The sequence below is a fragment of the Hyperolius riggenbachi genome, chromosome 10 (genome assembly GCF_040937935.1).
Source record: "Hyperolius riggenbachi isolate aHypRig1 chromosome 10, aHypRig1.pri, whole genome shotgun sequence".
NCBI lineage: Eukaryota > Metazoa > Chordata > Amphibia > Anura > Hyperoliidae > Hyperolius > Hyperolius riggenbachi.
This window is the reverse complement of record NC_090655.1, coordinates 255696377-255719927: the sequence shown is the minus strand read 5'-3', so window position 1 is coordinate 255719927 and position 23551 is coordinate 255696377. Positions and strand designations below refer to the sequence as shown.

At 46.9% G+C, this 23551-nt stretch overlaps 1 pseudogene; it reads right to left on the bottom strand.

Annotated features, from left to right (window-relative positions):
• Positions 1-18485: 18485 nt before the first annotated feature.
• The window catches only part of LOC137537112 (zinc finger protein 91-like), an 87649-nt pseudogene continuing 82583 nt past the window's right edge, over positions 18486-23551 (bottom strand).

The following is a 23551-nucleotide window of genomic DNA, read 5'->3' as shown; positions in this document are numbered from 1 at the left end:
GCCCAAATATAATTGATGGTCTGCTGTTAACCGTATCCACATATACAACTACTCTATAATGATAGATAAATCAACAAATCATAGAGTAGAAATACAAGTTCCCAGTATAAATACCTGTCAGGTACTGGGTAAGAAATCACCAAGCAAGTGCAGCCCAAGAGTGGTGCACTGATTGATAGCCCAGATAATGACTGATAGACGACACACACACCACACACACACACACACACACACACACACACACACACACACACACACACACACACACACACACACACACACACACACACACACACACACACACACACACACACACACCTTTTAACCTCCTGGGGGATACAATTATATCGCCCAGGAGGTGGCACAGCACTATTTAAAAAAAAAAATTATTTTTTAAATCATGTAGCGAGCCCGGGGCTCGCTACATGATAGCCGCTGTGCAGCGGCATCCCCCCACCCCCTCCGATCGCCTCCGGCATACAAAGCAAACAGGAAATCCCGTTCAGAACGGGATTTCCTGTTTGGCTTCCCCCGTCGCCATGGCGACGATCGGGATGACGTCAACGACGTCAACGACGTCGTGACGTCAGAGGGAGTCTCGATCCACCCCTCAGCGCTGCCTGGCACTGATTGGCCAGGCTGCGCAGGGTGTCTTGGGGGGGGGGAGCGGCGCGGCACGGCGGGTAGCGGCGAATCAGCGTGGAGCGGCGGCGATCGGTATATACACGCAGCTAGCAAAGTGCTAGCTGCGTGCAACAACAAAAAAATTATGCAAATCGGCCCACCAGGGCCTGAGAAATCCTCTGTGGCGGCTTACCCCGAGCTCAGCTCGGGATTATCCCCCAGAGGGTTAAGGACCACAGGCTTCACACCCCCCCCCCCCCCCAGTAACCAGGATATTGTTCTGGCTCTGCAGCTTTATTGGTTTGATGCACATCCGTGCACACAAATTACCCCCCCCCCCCTTTCTGCTCACCAACAGAGCTTTCTGTTGGTGGACTCTGATTGCTGCTGCAGGTTATTTATTTATTTATTTTTCTTATAATTGTATTTCTTTTTTTATTTAATACAATTTACAATTTTTCCCCCCTCCCCCCACACAACCGCTATCGGCTGTCATAGGCATCAGCCTATGAGAGCCGTTTGCTCTTGTGCCTCCCCAGAGGCGGGCAGAGGAGGCTGGCGGCGTGGGATCGATCAGCCCGTATGGGGCTGGAGGAAGCCCCAGGTATGTATAACTTCTTTATATTTTCAGCTCTGGTTCCCTTTAGGCAGGTAATGTATAAGGCTACTTGCACACCAAGACATTGCGTTAGGTGCTACGTTAAGGTCGCATAACGTGCACCTAACGCAACATATGGTGGTGCGGGAGAGGACGGTAGAGTAAGCCGCGTTAGGTGGCTCTATCCGTATAAGGTCTCCCAGAGTGGCGCTGATTGGCCGGCGGGACCACGTGATGCGGAGCGAGACACTCCGCATCACGTGGTCCCGCTGGCCAATCAGCGGCCACCAGTGCAGTGAATATTAAGTAGCCATGTGCGCGGCTACGTAGCGGCCTCTCCCCGCCCCCCCACTGAGCATGTGCAAACAGTCTAACGCGGCTATAGCGCTCTAACGCCGTAGCATGCTGCACTTTCGGCAGAACGTGCAGCGTTACATGTAACGCAACGTGGGCTGTGTGAACAGCCCACTTGTGTTACATTGCTGTGCGTTGGGGGAGCGTTACAGGCGCACTAACGTGCGCCTGTAACGTCCCTGTGTGTAAGCAGCCTTAAGTGAAAAAAAAAAAAAAAAAAAACCAGATACTTACCTATGGAGGGGGAAGGCTCTGGGTCCAATAGAGCCTTCCCTCTCCTCTCACAGGCCCATCATTCCATCCCCGTTAGCAGAATCTGACTGATCGGTTGAATACTGCTCTGTGACGTGCAGGAGGCACACTTACGCATGCGCAGTACGGAGCCTTCTGAAGCAGGAAGTCTCTGAGGGTACGTTTCCACTAGCTGCCGCGCGGTGCCACTTACTGGTCTGCGGGTACACAGACAAATCTCAGAAGTCGTGCCATACACACCTATAGGTTTCACTGCCTCTCCCACAGAAGCGGATGGCAAGGTTGGCCGAATCGCTAGGGCAAGTGATTTGGCCGGTGGCGCCATTATCCCCTATGGCAGAGTTTCCCAATGCGATTTGCCTGCGGGGAAACTCTGCGGATTCGGTCCGGTTTCCGCTCTAGTGGAAACGGGACCTAAAGGACCCAGGGCCTTCCCTCGCCATAGGGAAGTATCGTTTATTTTATTTTTTTTATTTCAATTGACATTAGCTTTAAAATATGGTGAACCATTAGGCCCTTTTCTACGATCCCTTGAGAAACAAAGAAAAAAAATGACAACTATTTCACATTGCTGGCCTTAAAGGACAACTGTAGTGAAAAGGGTATGGAAGCTGCCATATTTATTTCCTTTTAAACAATACCGGTTACCTGGCAGCCCTACTGAACTATGTGGCTGCAGTGGTGTCTGAATCACACCAGAAACAAGCATGGCTATATCTGACAATAATGTCAGAAACACCTGATCTGCTGCATGCTTGTTCAGGGTCTATGGCTAATAGTATTAGTGGCAGAGGATCAGCAGGATGCCAGGGAACTGGTATTGCTTAAAAGGAAATAAATATGGCAGCCTCCATATCCTTTTCACTTCGGTTGTCCTTTAACATTCCTGACTATTTTGGCATTTCAGCAGTCTATATTAATACAGCAATAACGTGTGTTACTACTTTTGCCATCAAAGTGATACATACGTTTGTTTGTTTATTTGTTTTATTCCGGGACAATGCCTTCTTTGGGTAATATGTTTTTTTTGAGATTTTTTAAAAATCTGTGGGCATCTTACAGGGGAAAAATAGGCGTAAAGGCAGCAAATACACATTTTTTCATATTTCACTATTGCTAATTTTCATACGACAAGTGCCACAGTTATAAAACACATCAGGGCCCTTTCACACTGGGATGTTGTTTTGCGTAAATTTAGTGCAGCTTTAAAGTGGCCATACACTTATAGAATTGCAGCAGATTCGACCATCAGATAGATTTCTGGCAGATACCTGTCTGGTTGAATCTGACAGGAATGTATCTCATGTGTGCCACACACTAGGAATCGAATTTCAATAGATTTCAGAATTAAATGTATTGAAATTCGATTGATATGCAGTGTTGCACCGTTCTATCCAATGCAACCCTATGGGCCATCGATCGGCTGCCCTTAGCCCATTGACCCACATTTTCCGCTCGGACTGATCGAGCTTATCGTTCGAAATCGGCTGCAAAATCGATAGATCGGCTGATTGAAAGAATCGATTTCCAATCGATTGATCAATTCTATAGAATTGATCGGTCGAAAGATGGCTGAAATCGACCAGTGTATGGGCCCTTTTACGCTTGCCTAATGCAAGTTGTTTCATTCATATTACCTGCGTTGTTCTGCTGGAAGTCCTCGATCTGACGCTGGTCCAGAACTACGTTACAGCGCGACTTCTGCAACGACTAGCAGTGAACTACGTCAGCCCAGAAGTCATGTTAGTCTATAATGACGCTGGGATTCTTAAACACTTTGCGATGCAACGTCGCAGCATGTTTTTTTACAATACACTTCTGTGCACTTCTGCATACCCCCAAAGCAGGAAGTGACCAGAAGTGAGCGTATCACTTCCTGCTTGGCCAGATCACGGTATTCCCCAAAGGCCTGTTTTGGCGGTGCGGCGGGAACGCCGGTTTGCAGTGTGAAAATATATTATCTGGCTCATCTGGATTAAAATGATACCATACATGCCATAATTCATGACTAGTTGTACATTTAGCATGCCATTATCGCCAGTCTGTGCGTCTGTAGTGACGGGATGCAATTGCCATGGCACACAGTTTGGGAACCCCAGTGCTGTATACCTTATATACTCGCGTATAAACCTAGTTTTTCAGCACAAAAAATGGAGCGTAAGGATCATGCACTAGTGATCCTGTTCTTGCCAGCTTGCGCCCTGCTGTGTCCATGCCCCTAAACCCCTGCAACATGGTATGCAGAGTGCACTGCTCAAGACTACCTGTGTCCCCTGGCTGTGGAATGGAGCAAGCAATCAGCATTGTCAGCTGTTCAATGATCGGGGATTCTTTCTGTGTGGCAATTGCTGTGTCTCGAATCTAAGACGCAATCTAGTGGCGTCTTAAGACACAGCTGTATCATCCTTGGGGCACATCTGGCTATGGGGAGGGGGCTGACTTGTACTGAAAAAGAGGGCTATACTGGGGAGGGGGCTCAGACTCGAGTCAAACACTTTTTCCAGGTTTCTGAGGGAATGTGGCTACCTCAGCTTATACGCGGTCGGCTTATATGCGAGTATATACGGTAGATGCATTGCTAGGCAACATGCCGGCTTAGACCCTTTTTCTATACATGAATTTAAGATCAGATCCCTGGCCCCAGCCTGCTGATCACCTGACATCTAACTGCTAAACCGTAACCAGCACAACTGCCATCTACGTGTTTACTATTCACATGAGTGTTTTACTTCAGCTAACAACTGGAAATATGTCTGAAGAAGGGGACTCGATCCCAGAAAACTTGCATCATTTAATTCTATCAGTTAGCCATTTAAAGGTATTACTTTTACAAAACTTTGTTTTTTCCACCTGCATAATTTGTTTGGCTAACACGGTACAGAAACTATTTTGCTACTATGCATCACACAGAAACACTATTATATTTATCTCATTGGAGGTTGTTTCTTCTTGGATGGGGGCTGGAGATTAATACGATTGGCTCCCATAGTGCACATGAGTATGCCTGTCAGTCACTAATAGCAGCCACACCCCCTGTGATATCCAGAAATCCTGGAAAAACATGTAGGGATCCTCCCTCGTGGAATCAGGTTCAGCATGGGGTATCACACTCCCCTATGTCTCCACGCTGCTCTAGTCTTCTCCACTAGTGCATTGGCAATTGGCATACTCTGATGGAAACAACTGTCACCCATCCCCTATGGGATTCCCTCATGTGCACACAGACTGGTCGGGACAATCTACATTGTGGTAGGGCTAAGCGAGCACTGTTTGGCAAGTTCCCTGGTGTCTAATGGGCCCTCCTCCCTCACCTGTAGCATTTCCTGATATCTAGTGGCCCCTGCCTCCGTATACAGTTCCCTGATGTCTAGTGCCTCCCCCTCCCATATACAGTTTCCTGATGCCTAGTGCCTCCCCCTCCCATATACAGTTCCCTGATATCTATTTGCCCTGTCCTTCCCTCACCTATAAAGTTTCCTGGTGTCTAATGGCCCCTGTCCCTCCCCTGTACAGTTCCCTGGTATCTATTGTCCCCTGGCCCACCTCTGTACAGTTAACTGGTATCTATTGTCCCTTGGCCCACCTCTGTACAGTTCCCTGGTATCTACTGTCTCCTGGTCCACCTCTGTACAGTTCCCTGGTATCTACTGTCCCCTGGCCCACCTCTGTACAGTTCCCTGGTATCTACTGTCCCCTGGCCCACCTCTGTACAGTTTCCTGGTATCTATTGTCCCTTGGCCCACCTCTGTACAGTTCCCTGGTATCTATTGTCCCTTGGCCCACCTCTGTACAGTTCCCTGGTATCTACTGTCCCCTAGCCCACCTCTGTACAGTTCCCTGGTATCTATTGTCTCCTGGCCCACCTATGTACAGTTCCCTGGTATCTATTGTCCCTTGGCCCACCTCTGCATAGTTCCCTGGTATCTATTGTCCCCTGGTCCACCTCTGTAAAGTTCCCTGGTATATATTGTCCCCTGGCCCACCTCTGTACAGTTTCCTGGTATCTATTGTCCCTTGGCCCACCTCTGTACAGTTCCCTGGTATCTATTGTCCCTTGGCCCACCTCTGTACAGTTCCCTGGTATCTACTGTCCCCTAGCCCACCTCTGTACAGTTCCCTGGTATCTATTGTCTCCTGGCCCACCTATGTACAGTTCCCTGGTATCTATTGTCCCTTGGCCCACCTCTGCATAGTTCCCTGGTATCTATTGTCCCCTGGTCCACCTCTGTAAAGTTCCCTGGTATATATTGTCCCCTGGCCCACCTCTGTACAGTTTCCTGGTATCTATTGTCCCCTGGCCCACCTATGTACAGTTCCCTGGTATTTATTGTCCCCTGGTCCACCTCTGTACAGTTCCCTGGTATATATTGTCCCCTGGCACACCTCTGTACAGTTTCCTGGTATCTATTGTCCCCTGGCCCACCTCTGTACAGTTCCCTGGTATCTATTGTCCCCTGGTCCACCTCTGTACAGTTCCCTGGTATCTATTGTCCCCTGGCCCTGGTATCTATTGTCCCCTGGCCCACCTCTGTACAGTTCCCAGTTATATATTGTCCCCTGGCCCACCTCTGTACAGTTCCCTGGTATCTATTGTCCCCTGGTCCACCTCTGCACAGTTCCCTGGTATATATTGTCCCCTGGCCTACCTCTGTACAGTTCCCTGGTATATATTGTCCCCTGGCCCACCTCTGCAGAGTTCCCTGGTATCTATTGTCCCCTGGTCCACCTCTGTACAGTTCCCTGGTATGTATTGTCCCCTGGCCCACCTCTGTACAGTTCCCTGGTATGTATTGTCCCCTGGCACACCTCTGTACCGTTCCCTGGTATCTGTTGGCCCCTGCCCCTCCACTGTACAGCTCCCTCCTCTACACAATTCCCTGGTATCTAGTTCCCCCTTACCACCCTCCCCAATAGAGTTCCCTGGTGTCTAGTGGCTCCCCTCCCTCCCATATACAGTTCTCTGGGGTCTAGTGGCTCCTGTCTCTCCCCTGTACAGTTCCCCCTCCCGGGACCTGCAGTTTTTCCCACCTTGCTGCTGCCTTGGTCTGTTGTATGTGCAGGTACAGGCCTTGTGGAGTCCACCACTGCTAACCAGGAGATGAGGGCTTCACTGAGGTAGGACACCATGCTGCTCCACCGTAGCAGGGACACCACTAGTTCAGCCCCTCTATGATGCCAGCCACTAATCTGGAAGTAAGGATCATTGCAGCCGGATGCTTTTGTGACAGCCAGATTATGTTGACCAGCCCTGCTGAATGCTGCACAGGAGTCGGGACCCACCACAGAAATGACCACTACTGCACCTTCTGAACTGGAACACCTTGGCCTGTACTGCCAGATGTCAGCAATCAGAATCCTCTGCAGTATCAGCCATCACTGCAGGTTTCTTTCATGAAGAACTGGGCCACCATTGCTGAACCTTCACCTCCCTGTGTCCTCAACCCCCCCCCCCCCATGTCTCCTTAGGGAGGACAGATGATTGCCAAGTGCGACTGGTGGCACCGCAGTATGGCAGCCTCGGCTCTTGACTTTGGACTTTATCCCCATCTTTCCAGAACCTGTATGAGCCAAAACCAATTCCGGGTACATCCCCCCGTTTGTACTTGGTGAAATAAATAACTCTGATTCTGATTCCCACCCTCCTCTACAAAGCTCCTAGGTATCTAGGGAGCGTACGTTGAAAAAGGGCGCCGGGAAAAAAGGGCGCAGGGTTTTAAACGATAAGCATAAAGAACGTTTAAAAAAAAATGTGCTATATTTCGTTTAAACATAATGTTTTATAAAGTTATAAATCTTAAATAATGTGTATGAAATCGGCAATTGTAAAAACGTTAATCTTCCCTGTTTACAAAGTGAAATTTATAATAACGTTTTATAAAACATTAATAAGAATGTTACTAAAGCTATACCTAACCCTACTCTCACACAGTACTCTCCCTGTACCTATTCCTAACCCCTAGACCCCCCTGGTGGTGCCTAACACCTAGACCCCGCTGGTGGTGCCTAAACCTAAGACCCCCCTGGTGGTGCCTAAACCTAAGACTCCCCTGGTGGTGCCTAAACCTAAGACCCCCCTGGTGGTGCCTAAACCTAAGACCCCCCTGGTGGTGCCTAAACCTAAGACCACCCTGGTGGTGCCTAAACCTAAGACCCCCCTGGTGGTGCCTAAACCTAAGACCCCCCTGTGATAAGCATTAATAACGTTTTTAAAAAATATTGTGCGGTTTTTCGTTTAAAAATAATGTTTTAAAAATACTGAACTGTTTTTCGTTTAAAAATAATATTTAAAAAATTATAAATCATTAAATAATGTGGATACATGAGAAGCAGTTATAAAACATTAAAAGTCTCCGGGGGCCGTTTTTAAAATGTTATTTTTCTCCGGCGCCCTTCTTTCCTGTTGGGCGCCCATTAAACGATATTTATTATGGGAGTGAATGGCAGCGCCCTTTTTGTCCACCTGCCTCATGCGCCCAAATTTCCTGCTTCCATCTAGGGACCCCTGTTCCTCCTCTGTACAGTTTAATGGTATCTAGTTCCCCCTTCCACCCTCCCCTATACAGTTCCCTGGTGTCTAGTGGCTCCCCTCCCCTATACAATTCCCTGGTGTCTAGCGGCTCCCCTCCCTCCCTCTTATATACAAACTGTCCCTGCCCTGTACAGATTCCTGGTATGTAGTTCCCCCCCTCCGCTACACAGTTCTCTGGTGTCTAGTGGATCCCCCCCCCCCATAAACATTTCGCTGGTGTCTATTGCCCCCATCCCTTATACAATTTGTACGTCCCTGTCATTTAGTCCCCCCTCCTTCCCCTATACAGTTCCCTAGTGTCTAGTGGCCCCTCCTCCCTCCCCTGTAGTTGCCTGGTTTCTATTGGCCCCTCCTCCCTCTCCCTATACAGTTCCCTAGTATCTAGTTCCCCGCTACCACCCTTCTATATACAGTTCCCTGGTGTCTAGAGGCCCCACCCCCCCCCCACCCCTTTGCAGAGGTAAGTGCAGGGAGTGAGGCTTGGTGAATAACTTATCTCTCCATTCCAGCATTGCTCTAATCAGCTGCATACCCAGTCGGCTGTAGTGACAGCAAAAATGAATATACCAGAGGCACTAACAAGAATAAATGCATTAACAATTGATTAAAAAGAAGGTAGTGGTGGACTTACCTCCCATTTGATGACCCAAATAGTGAGATCAGTCAGATTCACAAGAGAAACTTTTATTGGACACTTATAAAACTCCAAGTGTTCCCTCCCATACAACTAATATCCCCTCTCCAATATGTATTATTATTATACGTAGCTATATCACTTGCAGCACCAGGTTTCTAATATATCTGATAACCTGTCCATGTGGCCTCCAATATGAGGGATGTAGCACACAATTATTCAGAAGTGGCATTGGACAATACAAGAGAAATGCTAGGAATGGGTCTCCCCTACACAGTGTGTCCTCAGACTTATCACCCTTCCACAACTGCGAATCATCACAACTGACGGTCATCGCCATAGAGACCACTGAAAACAACAATAAAACAGGAAGCAGTACGTCAGCTGGTCACCTGGACAGAGTACTGGTAAGGCTGTTATGATTGATGTGGGATTTGAGCCTTTGACAAGAGTTCACATCTTAGCTCTAGCTAGTATGTAACACAGTAAGGACTCATTGGGCAAGGCTCCGTATTGATCCCGGTCACCTGTGGAGTGCACTGTAGCCCTGAAGTGCTTTGCGTCTGCCGGGGGAAAAGCACAATATAAATGTTCTGTGTCTTGTGAAAAGAGGGAAGTGTTTTGGATAGTGCTGAGAATCCTTAGCTAAGAAGGCCTGAATAACAGCTGGAAACAGTTTACTGACACACTGATTTTCTTTTGCTCAGTTTATATCCTCATAAAATCATTACTTCTTCAACTGGTTAATTTAATGTAATACAAGTCAGTCACTTTATAATGATTTTACAGAGTGGGCCATGTATATGGATACACCTTAATAAAATGGGAATGGTTGGTGATATTAACTTCCTGTTTGTGGCACATTAGTATATGTGACACCCATAATGTGGTGGTGCATGTTCCCTGAGTTTTTTCAGCAAGATGGTGCACCACCACATTATGGGTGTCAGGTCCGAGCATTCCTAGATGATCAGTTTCCTGGAAAGTGGATTGGTCATCGTGGACCAGTTGAATGGCCCCCAAGGTCTCCTGTGCTGACCCCCTTAGACTTTTATCTTTGGGGTCATCTGTAGGCAATTGTCCATGCTGTGAAGATACGAGATGTGCAGCACCTGAAACTACGGATACTGGAAGCCTGTGCTAGCATTTCTCCTGCAGTGTTGCTATCAGTGTATGAAGAGTGGGAAAGAGGGTTGCATTGACAATCCAACACAATGGGCAGCACATTGAACACATTTTATAAGTGGTCAGAAACTTGTTAATAACTCATGAAAGAGTAAAGTTACGTTAAAACCAAGCACACCATTGTTTTTCTTGTGAAATTAGTTTGATGTCACATGACCCTCATCCTATTGAAAAAACATAAGTTGGATTAAAAATGGCCGATTTCAAAATGTCCGCCATGGTCAGCACCCATCTTGAAAAGTTTCCCCCCTCACATATACTAATGTGCCACAAACAGGAAGTTAATATCACCAACCATTCCCATTTTATTAAGGTGTATCCATATAAATGGCCCACCCTGTATTGTTGTCTTTACCTTTAATTCATACACCTTTGTCATTTCATCTAGGGCCACTAGATGGCAGTACAACTAGTGAGAGACTACCACACTAGTGATGGCCAGAATATCAAATTTTAGGCTCGCAAACTTCAATCTCGAATTTCCACAAAAGTTGGCGAATCTGGCGAACCGTCATAGACTTCAATGGGCGGGGGAATTTTAAAACCTATAGGGACGGTTTCTGGCTACAAAATTGATGGAAAAGTTGTTTCAAGGCGCTTTACGCCTGGACCGTGGCATGCTGTGGTGGTTCCATGCCAAAAGTCTCACCAAAAATGACATAGTTAACATAGAGGGCAGAAATCATAGTACAGTCCTAAATTTGTGGAATTAAGTGCTTTAAAACGTCCGGCGTGCGTACACAGCAATAAGGTAGTGTAAACTGAAAACCTACCTCTTTAGTCTGCCATTCATGAACATCTGACTATCTCCTCTGTAACACAACCCAGCCTGCAACCCTGTATTAAACTGAGACACAACTATGCGCTTTGAGTCCTATGGGAGAAAAGCGCTTTACAAATGTTATTGTATTGTATTGTATTGTAAGGGTTACGCCTGGTTCACACTGACAGACGACACACCGCTTTTAATGCACCGCAAACAACCACAAAAGAGCTTTAGTGATAACATCAGGTGAGCAAATCACTGTTTTTACTAGTAGACACTTCCAGGACATAAATGTTAGTCCTCACGGCGGCAGTCTTTGTGTAGTGGTGTGGAATGGCCATTGTGCTTGAGTGCACAGTCATGGGAGTGCAGGTGATCGCGGTTTTTCAGCCCCTACAGTTGGCCTGAGGTAGTTCAATGACAGCTAAAGTGGACCCAAATTAAAAATACAAGATTTAAGAAATAAAATCTATTTTCTAAATTATAATAATAAATAGCAGCCTTTTTTCAGCTGCATGATGACAAATATAAAATATTTTACATTTATTGAAGGAATCCCTCTCTTCCTTTCAAATTGCCGGCATTTTTCCGGCAAACTGGTGGAGTAGATGGTGTCCAGCAATGGAGGAATTGCTAATGGCTGCCACCTGTATAACCCTAGTTATGAAAAGAGAAGGGTGAAAAGCATGCACTGAAATGATCATAGGTTTGAAGGAGTGATTATTTATTTTTGTATGTGTCAGAAAAAATGCTTGGTTTGGGTCCGCTTTGACCCAAAAAAACCCCCACTGATTCTGCACAGAGGCCTTATACAGGGGTTGTAGTGGATACTAGATGCCAGTAGTGGGGGTGAAGGATTATTGGGTTATGGTCGGGGCACTACTAGGACCAGCAGTTCTGTCTCCAACAGCTAATGGGTGTACTGGACACACAGGATTGCAATGTAACAATAGCAAGAAAAACAGCCCTCATGGATGGACTATTGTGGCTTTAAGCACTGACTGCACCTGTCTACAACAGCTAAAGTGCACTCTCTAGACCCACTAAACATCAACATCACAAGAGCAAAACACAGCCTTTAGAAGGTCTCTGGGGTGATGTAGATGGTGAAGCAGCAAGAAACTCCACTGGAGACACAGAACACAGGCCTAATAATGATTTCCCTGTCAGCAGCACACTCTCCCTGATCTGCCTATCACAGAAGCCAAACACAGACTGCAAAATGTCTGCTGTACTGGCGTTCTAATAGGTGGGGGGGGGGGGGGGGGTGTTCAGGTGGGAGGAATATTTGATTGGCTGCCATGTGTCTGCTGACTCTGGGTTGATGGGTCAATTTGTGGCTCCATTATAATGTATAGGGGCAAATCAAACACGCCAAGTGTTCTCCTGAGGGGGTGAATGTGAACACCCCTTGTTTGCCACAAACTATTCGCGGGGTGAACAGTTCAGGCCATCTGTATACCACACTGCAAGGTACTTGAGGGTTAAACAGCTCTTTTAATGTGTTCCTACTTTATTGTTAGGGCTAAATAGAAATCCATCTCTAGTCTAGCTCTCCTCTAGCTCTTTCTACTACCCTGTTTGCTGGCGCCTTGCCCCATTATACCTATTATGGCCCGCTTGCAATATAGAGGTTCTGGCCTTTCTCATTCATCACGCATGCTTGCGTGACATCACAGCGCATGTACATGAAGGCTCTACTCTGATTGGCCATTTCTTTACATAGATTAACAAGCACAGGCAATGCGTTTTGTGGAATCTCACCCACTTCCTCAGGCCAAATAAAGTGCTAATGCAATCTAACAGCCGTGTTCGGGGAGCCCCGAACACGGCTGTTAGATTGCATTAGCACTTTATTTGGCCTGAGGAAGTGGGTGAGATTCCACGAAACGCGTTGCCTGTGCTTGTTAATAAATATTTTCTACTCTAAGTGAGTTGTCTTCTATGAGGTAAGCCACCTCAAGCTTTAGTTTTTAGTGTGTTTTTAAACCTTTTACACTTCATTGGGGGCCTCTTTACCCCCTTCTGTGTCATACTCCCCCCCCCCCCCCCCCCCCCGGGTCGGTGAAGAGAGTCCCATACACCTAACCTGAGGTGGAACCCACACCACCTCACAGTTTTAGAGTGCATGAGGTTTTTCAACAAGAGAGCGACCGTTTCCAGGATTTCTGGCTTACCTGAGTGGAGTCAGGTATAAGGCACTCCACCTGCTTTAAGTGGTCGGTTGCCCCGTGTGCATCCCACCTTTGTGAGTATTCCCTTTTTTGAACACCTTTACCCACCCATTCATCTGTGACATACTGCACAATTTGGGCTCCCGTTGTCTCTGTGTATCTTCTCCTAGTACCGTTTACTTTACATATATGCTAACTGTATGCCGGTGTGATGTCACATATTGCTGTCCTGCTGCTTCCTACATCATATCACTGCACTTCATCACGGGCATATGCAGTCTATTCCCAAATACAGTCACCCCCCCCCCTCCAATTCTTTAAATTGTAGGTCTCTTGCACACCCCAAACTACCTTTTTGCTAATTTTCAGCCCCACAGCTCTGCTGGTTCACAAGATAGGTTTGTATGCCAGTTTAGCACCTATGTAGCTTGGGGAATACCCTCCAGACGCTGGGGTGTGTAGGGGGAGTGGCTGTGCAGATAGCAGCAGCAAATATCAACAGCATAAGCTGATATGTACTGCGCATACACGCCATAAAACGGGAGACACAAAGGATCCTATAGCGCATGTGTGTGGGAAAATGCAATGATGCAATGACGTAGATAAACAGCAGAGAGTGCTGCACAGATGCGCTAAGTGCTCACAGCTCCCTGTGTACAGTAGATGCTCGCCTCCTCTGGAACCGGGCTTTATGTGATAGAGGTTCACATCCCATCTGTCTTCGCTGTCTGCTACTAGACACCGGGGATCATCTGGCCAGGTCTGACCTGGGGGGCACATCTGGGGGAGGGGGGGCGTCAAGTGCCTTACTATTCTAAGGGGGCATCTGGCCACTATTACTGGGGGGGGGGCTACATGTGGCTTCTTATACTAAACGGACACCTGGCTACTTATACTGGGGGCACATCTGGACGGTGGGGGGGGGGGGGGGTGCTGCTTGTGAATAAATATACTAAGGGGACATCTGGCTACCTATACTTGGGGGGGGGGGGGGCTACAGTATAGGCTAGCTGAAACTCACTGCAATTCCACTGTAATCAAGACTAGTGATGTCCCCTCCGTAACGATCGGCGCACAGCTGGGTTGGCGGCTTGTGCATCCGCCGCTCGCGATCACCCTCCCATGCTGGGATCACTCTGTGCAGGCCCAGTCGCACAGCACCAATGCTTCTGGCCATGGAAGTGCGAGCTCGAGTGGTGCGTGTGCACCTGCGCTGGGTCAAGAGCCGCTATGGACAGGACAGCTGGAGACTGGATGGCAGCGGGATTGCAGCGAGGGACAGAGAGACTTCTAGGGGCTGGAAGGAGCCTCAGGTAAGTAAAGCTTTATATACTGCAATCAGCTCATGTTTCCTTTAACCAGCTTTTAATGTATTTTATCCATGCTGGCACTTCTGTTATACCAAGTGCTGTTTGTCCACCCTCAGTGGTGTTACCCCTTCCTTCCCTACAGAGAGCAACTTCTTACCCCAAGTGGGGTCGGGTGTATTCTCCCCACCTGCCAGTGGATGCCTCTGGGGTAACATTGCTTGATGAGTATTATTCCACTCAACATACTCCATCTCCTGGTGCAATAAATGACTGCACTATATTGGACTCTCTGTTGTCTCCCCCCTTCTGTTTTACAGGTAACTGTTATTGTTTAAAAGTTAATAACTATAGCAGCCCCCATATCCCTCTCACTTCAGGTGTCCAATAAAGGACCACAATAGTGGAATTTCATGCCAGCTAGCAGCATGTCTTGTCTCCCTAGGATCAGCAGTGTAGTGGCTGGTGGATCTGTACTGCTGTCTCCTCCCTCAGTTAGCTGCTCCAGCAGTCACTGCTCTCCTGCACAGCTTTCCCCTCAGAGCAGACAGTATGGCACAAATCACACACATCTGCCTGTTACTTCTGTCTTCATACAGGCTGCAAACTCTGCACAAACACCCAAGAACAGTGTGTGCCCAAATGTGGCTCACCTCTTCTACAAAGGCTTTAGGAAAGCCGGCTGTAGGGGAGTCATAGTTCCCCATTGGGCTGCAGGCAGCAGAGGGAGGAGCTAGGGGACCCCACGGAAAACCTAACTAGACAAACGCCTTTAACTTCTAACTGTGACCCAACTAGCAGCAACCTCTGCTTCTTGCTCCAGCTGTGCTCTCCCCTCCGCACCCTCACTGGTTCCAATCAGTGTCTGGATTGTGAGATCCCAGCTCCATTCCATGCTGTCTGTGCATCTCAGTGTTGCAAGTAGAGATGGCCCGAACAGTTCGCCGGCGAACTTCCGGGGGTTTGCGATCGCGGAGAACCGCAAACTTTTCCGGAAGTTTGGTTGGCCCCCGTAATGTACCATTAGGGTCAACTTTGACCCTCTACATCACAGTCAGCAGGCACATTGTAGCCAATGAGGCTACACTCCCTCCTAGAGCCACTCCCCCCCCCCCTTATAAAAGGCAGGCAGCGCTGGCCATTTTACTCACTCGTGTGCCTACATTAATTAGAGAAGGGACAGCTGCTGCTGCAGACTCTCATAGGGAAAGATTAGTTAGGCTGTTATAGGCTTGTTAGCTTGCTCCTGGCTGAATCTTATTGCTATAATAGCACCCCACAACAGCTCTTTTTAGAGCTAATCTTGTTCTTGTGATCTATTTTTTTTTCTGTGTGTCCCACTGACACTTGTGTTGCATAGACAGCCTTGATAATTCATACTGTGTGTGTGCCACTGCCAGGCCCAGCACATTCAGTGACTACCTGTGTGCGTGACAGGTGCACATTGTAATACCCATTAGTCAGCCCAAACGATAAAAAGAGTGGCACTCAATTACATGGGATAAGGGTGCCCAAGCCTCAAAGGATCCTCACACCTTTGGATCCAAATTCGGTATACACAAGGAGATGGAGGCTGGCACATCCAAAAATAGAAAAGCTCTTTTATTGAAACATCAAGTTAAAATCTGTGGTAATACAGCGACAGCCCGCTGTTTCAGGTCTCCAGCCTTTCTTCAAGCTGTTTCAACCACACATTAGAAATCAAGTGACATCATATTTATAATGACCACCCTCAATCACACCCAATCATTTTGAATTTCAAGCAGCCAATCCGTTTACCTGTACAGACTCGTGGACCTGATGGAAGACTGCAGCCCTTTCCTAAAGAAACACCCACTACGTACTCCAAGCCTGGGCGCTGTGGCAACCACCGCTCACAGACACTTCCCTTTGGCTCCTCATTTGCTGCGGCTGGAACAGGTGACTCCACGCCGGGTGACGTCACCAGTCAAAGCGCCGCGAGGGGTCCGTTCACTAGTCCTGCGCAAACCTAGTGCGCAATGGACATAACACGTTCCTGGATACCGCCCACAGGGCGGAAACTCCCTGACGTCACATTTCTTTAGGAAAGGGCTGGAGACCTGAAACAGCGGGCTGTCGCTGTATTACCACAGATTTTAACTTGATGTTTCAATAAAAGAGCTTTTCTATTTTTGGATGTGCCAGCCTCCATCTCCTTGTGTATACCATTGTAATACCCATCACTGCATATACCTACATACCTGTTCACAGTGCACCCACCTACCTACGTGAGCTGAGCGCACGCAGTGTCAATGTGCCTGTCCGCTACTTGTCTGTGTGTGACAGGTGCACATTGTAATACCCATCACTGCATATACCTACCTGTTGTGTTCAGTACACCCACCTCATCACTGCATATACCTACCTGTTGTGTTCAGTGCACCCACCTACCTACGTGAGTGCACACAGTGTGATATACCACTCCGTGCATACCTGTTAACTGCACCTGTCTGACTGCACATTGTATTAGTCAAGTCAGTGCATACCTTTCACTTCATCCACCCCCAATATGGACAAAACAAAAGGCAGAGGCAGGCCACCTGGCAGGTCTGTTCGAGGTCGTGCTGTCGTGGTGTCATGCGGCCCTCGACCAAAGTAAAGTGTTCAAAAGAAGGCACGTGCCATCAACCCCCAATATTGCCAGGACGTAGTTGACTATTTAACACAGAACACCTCATTTTTCTCAGCTTCCGCATGGAAGCGTGACATATCTTCCTCCCCCTGCTCTGATTCTGGCACGCCACTTAACACTCAGTTGGCCGCCACCACCAAAGTGCCATCACCCCAGGGCTCAGCGGTGTGGAATTTTTTTTGTGTGTCTGCCTCAGATGAGAGCAATGTCATCTGTACTCTCTGCCACCTAAAATTGAGCCGTGGAAAGATCAAGACCCGCGTAGGGACAACTACCTTACGAAGGCATATGATTACAAAGCACAAACATGATTACAAAGCACAAACTGCAATGGGATGACCACCTGAAGAAAAGCAGCACACAAAAGCAAAGCCACACACCGCAGTGGAAGATACCAGGCCACAATTTTTTCTCAAAAAGGGCGATACCTTAATTGTACCGTGGTGTTGAAAGGCAAGGAAAGGCAAGTGGTGACATCTCTGGCACACAGTGTTGGGTCACGGGTCCATCTGACCACGGATGCCTGGTCTGCAAAGCACGCTCAGGCCTGCCCGAAGACTAAGTCAGTACCCACACACAGCATCTCTGCCTACACACAGTGTGACTGCCTGCCCCAAGACTAAGTCGCTCCCCATACAGCATCTCTGCCTGCAGGCCGCTTGACTGCCTTCTCCGCCACCACCAACAGGGTCCACCAGGACTCCAGGCGGATTCCTGAATTTTTAAGACTGCTGCTAGCAGCGGCCGCTATAATAATTTTTCTGGTGCGTGTACATGCCTGCCTAATTTTTCTGGCTGCAGTGCAGTTGCAACAACAAAACAAAAGGCATGTACATGTGTCAATTCCCCTTCGTGATCATTACCTTGCCGCTGTGAAGGGGCTTGCATATCACAATGAAGCAATGACCGTTGGCTATATGAGTGTCTTGGGGGTGGCACACCAAAGATAATAAGGTCGTTGCTTCATTGTGGACAGACCAAATTTGATCAGCTGGACAGTCACTGTTGTTCTATCATTGAGCTACCACAGCTTGGCGACCATATGGGCTTGAAACCCGCCACGGCCTGCACTCTAGCCATGGTGCGCCCCATTCCAGCACGGCTGTCACTATGCAAACAGCTGTTTGCGGTGCGTTACACAGTGAGTTTGGTGTGTCAGTGTGAAGCAGTACTCTAATTACACTCCCTGATTGATGTATACACATGCAAGAGATGTTTTAAAGCACTTTCGGGCCTGCAATTTAGCATTCAATGTGATTTCTGTCCTTAAAACACTGCTTTGCGTCCAATCCAGATCATTCCCCAGGACTTTTGGCGTGTACCCCACTCCGCCATGCCCCCCTCCAGGTGTTAGACCCCTTGAAACATCTTTTCCATCACTTTTGTGGCCAGCATAAATTTTTCTAGTTTTCAAAGTTCGCCTCCCTATTGAAGTCTATTGCGGTTTGCAAACTTTCGCGGTAAGTCCGTGAACCTAAAATCTAGTTGCAAGGAGCTCATTTAGCTTTCTGATCTCAGCCACCGTGTATCAAAAGGGCCATGTGTGGTGTTCCCAAACGCTGCCAATAAGCTGCATGTAACTGCAGCCGAATGGCACTTGTGGCTGGCAGCTGGGAGGCTGTACAAAGCAGTTCAGCCATGGAACAGAAGTCTAATGCCTAAAACATTTCCCACACTCAGCACATGAATAGGGGTTCTCACCAGTTTAAGATCTTTTATGTGTGACAAGGCTAGCTTTATACCCAAAACATTTCCCACACTCGGCATACAATTATGGCTTCTCACCTGTGTGAGATCTCTTATGTATAACAAGGTTTGATTTTGCTCCAAAACATTTTCCACACTCAGAACATGAATAGAGCTTCTCACCAGTGTGAAGTTGCTCATGTGTGACAAGATGTGATTTCTGTGTAAAACATTTCCCGCACTCAGCACATGAATGGGGCTTCTCGCCGGTGTGGGATCTTTTATGTCTAGCAAGGTCTCCTATATGTGCAAAACATTTCCCACACTCAGCACATGAATAGGGCTTCTCACCAGTGTGAATTCTCTCATGTCTAATAAGGTCTCCTTTCTGTCCAAAACATCTCCCACACTCAGCACATGAGTAGGGCTTCTCCCCAGTGTGAGATCTCTCATGTTTCACAAGGTTGCCTCTCTGTCCAAAACATTTCCCACACTCAGCACATGAAAAAGGCTTTTCACCATTGTGAGATCGCTCATGTTTAGCAAGGTCTCCTTTCTGTCCAAAACATTTCCCACACTCCACACATGAAAAGGGCTTAAAACGAGTGTGAGTTTTCTCATGTCTGACAAGCTGTGCCTTATGTGCAAAAAATCTCCCACACTCAGCACATGGATATGGCTTCTCACCAGTGTGAGATCTCTCATGTTTAGCAAGGTCTCCTTTCTGTCCAAAACATTTCCCACACTCAACACATGAAAAGGGCTTCAAACCAGTGTGAGTTCTCTCATGTCTGACAAGGTCTCCTTTCTGTCCAAAACATTTCCCACACTCAACACATGAAAAGGGCTTCAAACCAGTGTGAGTTCTCTCGTGTCTGGCAAGGTATCCTTTGTGCCCAAAACATTTCCCACACTCAGCACATGAAAAGGGCTTCTCACCAGTGTGAGACGTCTTATGGGAGACTAGGTATGCTTTCAGTACAAAACATTGCCCACACTCAGCACATGAATAGGGCTTCTCACCAGTGTGAGTTCTCTCATGTCTGGCAAGCTGTACCTTATGTCCAAAACATTTTCCACACTCAGCACATGAATAGGGCTTCTCACCAGTGTGAGACCTCTTATGGGAGAAAAGGTTTCCTTTCTCTCCAAAACATTGCCCACACTCAGTACATGAATAAGGCTTCTCACCTGTGTGAGTTCTCTCATGACTGACAAGACTTGATTTCTGTAGAAAACATTTCCCACACTCTGCACATGAATAGGGCTTCTCACCAGTGTGGGATCTCTTATGTCTGTCAAGCTTTGATTTCTCAATAAACCGTTTCCCACAGTCAGCACATGAATAGAGCTTCTCACCAGTGTGACATCTCTCATGACTAACAAGATTTGATTTCTGTACAAAACATTTCCCACACTCAGCACATGAATAAGGCTTCTCACCAGTGTGAGATCTCTCATGTGTTACAAGATGTGATTTAAGTCTAAAACATTTCCCACACTCAGTACAGGAATAGGGCTTTTCACCAGTGTGTGCTCTCTCATGTATGACAAGATTTGAATTCCAAACAAAGCATTTCCCACATGTGAAACAGGAGTAAGGCCTTCCAGCAGGGGAAGAGCTGCTTGGGGTATAGGGCCCCTCAGGGTTAGACAGGTGAGATGAGCCTGTGGGAATATTTGGGGTAGCCAGGATATCTGCAGGCGACTCTTGTGCAATGACATCACCATCCATTGTACAGTCTGTGGATACAGAGAGACAAGTCTCTGAGAGGTTCCTGATGCCGGGACTCCGCACTGCAAATAGAGAAACATCATCACTTCCTGTTAGAGAATTCTGAGCGGAGGAGCAATTATCATTAGGGATGGTCAGTGAGCTGCTGATAATTCCAAGTTGATGCAAAGTTTATGCAGATTAGAAATGGACCAAATGCTGCAACTGCATAGCTTTGAATATAATTAGCATAACATTTGCTCCATCTCAGAGTTATTAGCATGTACCTGACCATCACTGGTTATCCGAGAACTGCAGAAGGTTGTGCTCATTACAGGCAGCCAATCACAAGGTAATAAGCTACATGCAAATTTTGTGTATCTTGGAATTCAGCCAATTAAATGTACTTCCTGATAAATAAGATTAGCTGCATACAATTTGCATTATATTTGCATTCAAGTCTGAGTTATTTACATCTTATTGACCTCCCTACACATAAAGCATTGGCCAAACATTGAAAAGCAGCAGTAAATTGTAGAGCTTGATGAGACAATGGAAGCAATGTGTTACTCCTGTGACAACAGACCTATATGTACTTATAGCAAGAGATCTGTGTTATGTTTGTAGAGCAATGTGGTGTCACTTACACATTCTTATTACCGCTGTATCCTCCTGTCTCTCATATGCCCCTTGTGATTGTACATGTTTCTCTCTCATTTCCAGTTGTGCAAATAAGGAAAATAAATACCAATTTGCTGTTATCAGTTTATTACAGGCTGGTAGAACTAGATTAAACCACATATGGTAGATTCTACTGGCTGAGATAATAAGTGATTATAGCTACATATGACATTATAGTCGCTCTCAGAGCTGGAAAGTCCTGGCCTGATCAGCATTGTATCTCTACTGTGAGATGTAGCGGGATGCTTCTCACTCAGCTACCACCTTCCCTCTCCACAGAGCAGAACATCCACCACCTCCCCTCTCCACAGAACAGAACATCCACCACCTCCCCTCTCCACAGAACAGAACATCCACCACCTTCCTTCCCCACAGAACATAACAGGGAACTCTAAATCCATCAGGGAGTCTGTACTGTTATTGTTAGTAAGCTATCACCAAATACAATCATGCATGATAGTTATAGATGGCTAAAATCTGACATGAATACATGGCATAACCCCTAATATGGCCAGTCTGAGAGCAGTGACACAGTGATAAAAACTAAAGATATTCAATATTTAATGTTGATTACTCACCTGTTCTGCTTTCTGTAAGAGGGTCCTCATCTATAGTTGTCCCCATCATGTCACCCTCCTCTGCAGACTGCTGATCACTCCTCACATACGTCTCTTTTTCTTCTTCTTTAATCACTTTTATTATTAAACCCTCCATAGACTGCTGATCACTAGTCACATATGTCTCTTCTTCTTCCTCTTTAATTGCCCTCATCATGTCACCCCCCTCCATAGACTGCTGACCACTCCTCACATATGTCTCTTCTTCTTCCTCTTTAATTGCCCTCATCATGTCACCCTCCTCCATAGACTGCTGATCACTCCTTACATATGTCTCTTCTTCTTCCTTTTTATTTGTTTTAATTATGCCACCCTCCTTCATAGACTGATCACTCCTCACATCCATCTCTTCTTCTTCCTCTTTAATTGTCCCCATCATGTCACCCTCCTCCATACACTGCTGATCACTCCTCACATACGTCTCTTCTTCTTCCTCTTTACTTGTCCTCATCATGTCACCCTCCTCCATAGACTGCTGATGACCCCTCACATATGTCTCTTCTTCTTCCTCTTTAACAACAGCACTTCCATGTATAAGTTCTCCACCCTAAGTGCACAAAGTGAGAAATAATTTAAAATGTGAACACAGATAACAGCGTACACAGGAAGAAAGAATGTGTCACAGTTTGCAGTCTCTGGAGACCCTCAGCCCCACCTACCTGATAATGGTGAGGGACGTAGGGATCTTCTTGTGGACAATCCTGGGAATAAAGAGAACCTGTACATTTCTCTGGTGGGTTTCTGTTACTGGATACATCTGTAGGGAACACACACACTGACTGAATACATTGTCTCTATCGGGTTATCAGATGATGGGAGGATGTAGGTGGGTCCTCTGTACTGCTCTCTCCTGTACAAGAAATTAAAGTCTCCTCTTACCTGGTGATGTGTGGAGGGGCTGATTCTCCATCATGGCAACCTTGTAGAGGTCCCTGTGTCCTTCTATATACTGCCACTCCTGCAAGAGAAATAGACATCCTGATATCTTATAGGAAACTGACACACACATACAGTAGATATAGTCACCATCTAGCCACATCCCTTGTTGTTACTGGATAATGTCCCATAATTCACAGCAGCACTCACTTCTCCTGTCAGCAGCTCCATCATCTTCCTGGTTATTTTCTGAATCTTCTCCTTGTGTCCTTCAGATGTCAGGGAGTGAGGTGGAGACACCGTGATGGTCACATGATAACCAAACTTCACTGGAGAATAGTTCTGTATAGAGAGATCAACAATACTGTCACATGACAATCACAGAATCCTCCTAACCTCTCCCGTCATCTGTGTGCTTTGCTAACAGAAATAAATGTGACATCATGTGACCTCCCAGAATCCTCCTCACCTCTTGCTGGGCAATCAGCTGAATGATATTTCAGCACAGAGGCACAAGAACCCAGCCTCAGGCAGGACTACTATCACTGATATACAATGCCCAACATCACCATCCAATATCTCCAAACCAACTGTTGTCTCTAAATGGTAGAAGGACCTTAATATGGTACTGGACATGGTAGAAGTACATGAGATATGGAAACATGTTACTACTAGTTCTATAAATGCATCTAAACTAGGAACAAATGATAAAGCACTAATGTGCTCGTACATGACCCCTGACAGAAGGGCAAGATGGTGCCCTGGCTGCCCAACAAGGGCTTTCATGGATGTGGCATGGAGGGCTCTTTCCTGCACATATGTGCCCCAAAGCTGGCATATTCTGGCACAGGCTATATAAAATAATCTACACTAGTGTAGTGCCCAGGTCCCCAACGCCCTG